The sequence below is a fragment of the Schistocerca americana genome, chromosome 3 (genome assembly GCF_021461395.2).
Source record: "Schistocerca americana isolate TAMUIC-IGC-003095 chromosome 3, iqSchAmer2.1, whole genome shotgun sequence".
Taxonomy (NCBI): Eukaryota; Metazoa; Arthropoda; class Insecta; order Orthoptera; family Acrididae; genus Schistocerca; species Schistocerca americana.
The window spans coordinates 733309171-733314778 of record NC_060121.1 but is presented as its reverse complement, the minus strand read 5'-3'; the positions used below and the strand labels follow the sequence as shown (position 1 = coordinate 733314778).

Here is a 5608-nt window from a genome sequence, read left to right as displayed (position 1 = left end):
GAGATATATAAAAAAATTAGCTTTAGCATTAATAAAGAAACTAGCCCCCTGGGTGATTTAGAGAAACCAGTGACTACCTAAATACGAACGACTACCTTGGATTTGAACAGATTCCTTTTGCATGGGAGTCCACTTCTTCAGCACCTCTTTTGGTAGGTCCGACTTGGACCTAAGTGGATTCTGGTAATAGTTTCATATTTCGGTTTCTGTAGACATTCTGGCTATTCGGTATCGAAAAATATATGACGTCTCCTTTAATACAGGAGTTTGTGAATGCATAATCCGATCAAAAATATCCGGACACCAATTAATTAATTATTTTTTTGGGAGGGTGGTTTGTCCACCCTTCACCTTTATGACGCTTTGAACTCTTCTTCGGACACTTTAAATGAGACATCTGAATGGGACTGAACAACTGACGCTAATTCTTCTTCATGAGCTGAAGCCAGAGAAGGAAACGATGTTGGACGATTGGGGGTGGAGAGAAGTGGGCGTTCTAGTTCGTCCCAAAAGTGTTCTGTTGGATCCAGGTCGGGCCTATGGGAAGGCCAGTCCATTTCAGGAATGTTATGGTTCACAGACCATTGTCTCGCAGATGCTGCTTTGTGAGAGGCAGTACTGTGATGTACGCAAAACGTTGTGCTGTAAAATCTGTTCATTCCTTTTTTAAGCGCAGTAAGGGGACAACATCTTAACCAAGAAAAACAGCCTCTACCACTACAGGACCTCTTCCGTGTTACATTGCGGCGCTGCACTCGATGGGAGGTAATATTCTGCAGCCATTCGCCAAATCTAAAGCCTTCCATCGAGCTGCCACATGGTACAGTGTGATTCATCACTCAGATCACTCTAGTCATCCAATTCTCAGTGGTGTCGCTGTTTACTTCATCTATTTACACCACCTAAAGTGTCGCTTAACATTGCCTACATAATTGTGTAGCTTATGAGGAGCTGTTCGACCACTGTACACATTTTTTTAACTCCCTATGCACAATCATTGTGCTAGCTGGACTGTTGGTAACTCAGTCCGAACAAGTCCTGAAAGGCCCAGTGGTACCGACCGGCCGCCGTGTCATCCTCAGCCCACAGGCATCAGTGGATGCGGATACGGAAGGGCATGTGGTCAGCACACAGCTCTCCTGGCGGTATGTCAGTTTACGAGACAATGAAGTAGCTCCTCAGTTTGCCTCACATGCGCTAAACGCATCCCGCTTGCCAACAGCACTCGGCAGACCGGATGGTCACCCATCCAAGTGCTATCCCAGCCCAACAGCGCTTACCTTCCGTGATCTGACGGGAACCGGTGTTACCACTGCGGCATGGCTGTTGGCTAAAGTGTTGGTAGCACTTTGGGACTCACGAGTGATCCTTTCCGCTGGTTTCATGCGATTTTTTACAATGACCCTCCGCAATGCTGGCTGATCCCAGTCCATCAGCCTGGTCTTGGTTTGTTGTTGTGGTCTTCAGTCCTGAGACTGGTTTGATGCAGCTCTTCGTGTTACTATATCCTGTGCAAGCTGCTTTCAATACGTACTGCAGCCTACATCCTTCTGAATCTGCTTAATGTCATCTTCAAATGTATTCATCTGTTGGTCTCCCTCTACGATTTTTACCCTCCACGCTGCCCTCCAATACTAAATTGGTGATCCCTTGATGCCTCAGAACATGTCCTACCAACCGATTCCTTCTTCTAGTCAAGTTGTGCCACAAACTCCTCCACAATTCTATTCAATACCTTCTCATTAGTTATGTGATCTACCCATCTAATCTTCAGCATTCAGTCTTGGTTCACCTGCAGTTATTCCTTCCCATTTCGACTTTAGAGTCACATCAGCAGCTGTCGACTTGGGCAGCCTTAGAAGGGTTGAAGTAACCCTGATGGTCTTCTTACACAGGTGACGTTCAGTGACTTCTCTTTGTTCGTGGTCAATGAGTCCTCTTGAGTGATCCGTTCTTCTGTTACCGCTTCTCTACTGACAACACAATGTCCCTGATTCCTTCTATATTGGTGGGTCCGCCTCTCGCGACATTTAATGGTCAGTTCTACATTACATATGGGTGTCTGGACACGTTGGATCAGACAGTGTAAATTATTCTTTGATCAGACAGTAACAGACAGATGACTTCACAGACTCACCAATCGATGGATTGAAGCTAATTAACATTCAAGCAGCAGCTTCATTTTAGCAACATCTTACGTAATCTAAGCAGTCCTTACCTGGAAGAAGCAGTATTCAGGATTCATTATCTAGACAAATTTCATGTTTACAGCTATCACACAGGTCTGGAAGGCGATAGTAATAATCTAATTCTTTACGTGTTTCTCGTATTTCATTCACGGTGTCTCGTTACTGCACGAAACTTGGATTTTTTTAACATTAATGTATATCCTCGGGTTATATACTGACGATTTTAATATGACATTTGTATTTCAGTCTAGGACTGGCGCTGCTGAAGAATTCTACTTCATACATAAATGAAGGAATACATACACATAAAAAAAGTTTTGCATCACCCCAGTTCCTAGAGCTCCTGCAGATTGACGTTGACTGTATATATTGTATCACAACCATGCACGAGCAGCGTCCATTAGACGGAGGGAGAGAGGGTCGGAAAGCCAATCAGTTCAAGTCATTCCACCAGGAAGGAGGTACACGGCTCGTGTTGTTTGTAGTTCAGTCATGCCTAGACGGTCAATACCGCGGTTCGAACACGTCCGCGTTGTTACTTTGTGCCAGGAGCGGCTCTCAACAAGGGAAGTGTCCAGGCGTCACGGAGTGAACCAAAGCGATATTGTTCGGACATGGAGGAGATGCAGAGAGGCAGGAAACTGTCGATGGCACGCCTCGCTCAGGCCGCCCAAGGGCTACTGCTGCAGTGGGTGACCGCTATCTACGGATTATGGCTCGGAGGAACCCTACAGCAACGCTACCATGTTGAATAATGCTTTTCGTGTAGCCACAGAGCGTTGTCTTACGACACAAACTGTGCGCAATAGGCAGCATGATGCGCAACTTCACTCCCGACGTCCATGGCGAGGTCCCTCTTTCCAACCACGACACCATGCAGCGCGGTACAGATGGGCCCAACAACATGCCGAATGGACCGCTCAGGATTGGCATCACGTTCTCTTCATCGAGGAGACGTGTTTGGAGGCAACCCGGTCGGGCTGAACGCCTTAGACACACTGTCCAGCGAGTGCAGCAAGGTGGAGGTTCCCTGCTGTTTTGGGGTGGCATTACGTGGGGCCGACGTACGCCGCTGGTGGTCATGGAAGGCGCCGTAACGGCTGTACGACACGCGAATGCCATCCTCCGACCGACAGTGCAACCATATCGGCAGCATATTGACGAGGCATTCATTCGTCTTCATTGATGACAATTCGCTCCTCCTGTGCACATCTTGTAAATGACTTCCTTCAGGATAAGGTCATCGCTCGACTAGAGTAGCCAGCATGTTCTCCAGACATGAATAGATTGAAAAGGGCAGTTTACGGACGCCGTTACCCACCAACCACTCTGAGGTATCTACGCCACATCGCCGTTGAGGAGTGGGACAATCTGGACTAAAAGTGACTTGATGAATTTGTGGATAGTATGCCACGACGAATGCAGGCATGCATCAATGCAAGAGGACGTGCTACTGGGTATTAGAGGTACCGGTGTGTACAGCAATCTGGACCGCCACCTCTGAAGGTCTCGCTTTATGGTGGTACAACATGCAATGTGTGGTTTTCATTAGCAATAAAAAGGGCGGAATTGATGTTTACGTTGAGCTCTATTCCAGTTTTCGGTACAGGTTCCGGAACTCCCGGAACCGAGGTGATGCAAAACCTTTTTTCATATGTGTACGTAATGTAAACTAAGATGCTGCGTGAAGTAGACGCTTGTTTCTTTCCTTGAAGTCCAAGGCCATTTCCTGCTTATGACGATACGCACAGAAAAACTGTCATAGACGATAAAAGCATTATTTATAAAATGAACATGTTATCATGTGTAAAACAGTGCCGCAGGTACAATGCGAAATGCGTTCGCTGCGTCTGTCGAAACTGCACGATATGTGCAGGGCATCAAAAAAATACATGTTTCGTCAGTAACCGTTGCAGTTAAAGTCAGTTGACCTGACATCTAGCTGACAAAAATGACGGTAAGAGAACATTCCGTTTCTCATACATTCATATTCGAAACTAGAAAAGAATTTACAAATTTTCACGTACACAGAGTATTTGCACATGTTAAGGCTATATCAAATGCCAGAAAAATCAGTTGCAAAGAAACTGAAAATGATGGTTTCGGGGCAGATCGACGTCGAAGTCGCTACAGAAGTAGTAAGCTGCCCATATTTAGGTAACAACCGTAGCATTCGTTTCATGCGGCTTTAAGAAACGAAAGAAAACTTAAATGGAGAAAAGCCGAATGGGTGCTTGAACCCGGCTTCTGCTGAATACGAGAACAATGCTATTATCAATGCATCAGCACTCTAGATTACAATAATCGTATAAGAAGGCAAGAGAATTCCAGAAAGAAGTGTAGCTCTGCTTTATTGTTATGCTAACGCGTTTGACTGTGCCGATAACAATAAATTATGGGAAGTACTCAAAAACATGGCAGTACAAGATCGCCTCATTTACCTCATACGGAATTTACGAATATACTCTGACCAAGTAGCCACGGTGAGAATGCTATGAGGAACATGTCAATGGCAATCATGATTCAGAAACGAATACGGCAAGACTACATATTTTCACCTTATGTATTCAATATCGATGCAGAGGAAATTATGAAGTATGCCAGTTTAAATGAAGAAGAAACCAGAATTAAAGTACCTGGGATAAATAAAAATAACCCTAATGACAAAAAGTGAAGAAGAGTTTAACATCCGCTTACTGAAGGTGAAAGAAAAAGAGCAAAGGTTGGGCTAACGCTGAATGTCAAGAAAACGAAAATTAATGAAACTACACCGGTCACTACGTGGAATATAGGAGGAGAAACAATGGAGGCAGTTTCTTTGTTGAGCTATCTCGGCCCCCAGATTTCTGCCGATGGTGGTCGCAGCCACAAAATTGAGAGACGCTTATTACCTGATAGAAAGGCAATGCCCAACTTCGACAATGTTTGAAAGTGTAGAGACGGCGTCACAGAAGTTACGGATTACAAACTGGAAAGTCTGCGGGAGATTGGGCTGGACAGAAGAAATTGGTGTGCTTTAGTTCTTAGGGTCACAGAGCATCGACATTGACTACACAAAGGGCAATGAACAGTTTTTATCCAGCGTCCACTTTTGTGTCTCTGTTAGCAGTAAATGGGTCTAACCACCCACCGATTACACAGTAATAGTGATTTGAAGGTTAGGGAAACAACTTTACTTTGTTAAATTGATACAGCACAGGGAATACAAGTTAAAGCGCATAAAAATAATTAGTTATCAAGAGCTTTACGTCAAAACTTTGTGAAAAACCATTAAAAATGTTTTTAATACCCCTAACGCCTACAGTCCAAAAAGAGAATTGGAACGCCCACTAGAGGCGGTAGGGCCTAGGCTGACTACCACTGGGCAAACGATTAGAGAGGGAGACAGGGACAGAGACAGAGAGAGAAAGAGAGAGAGG

General features: G+C 44.9%; 1 pseudogene; it reads right to left on the bottom strand.

Annotated features, from left to right (window-relative positions):
- Window positions 1-1213: 1213 nt before the first annotated feature.
- Window positions 1214-1331, bottom strand: LOC124607835 (annotated as a pseudogene).
- Between the last annotated feature and the right edge of the window lie 4277 nt (window positions 1332-5608).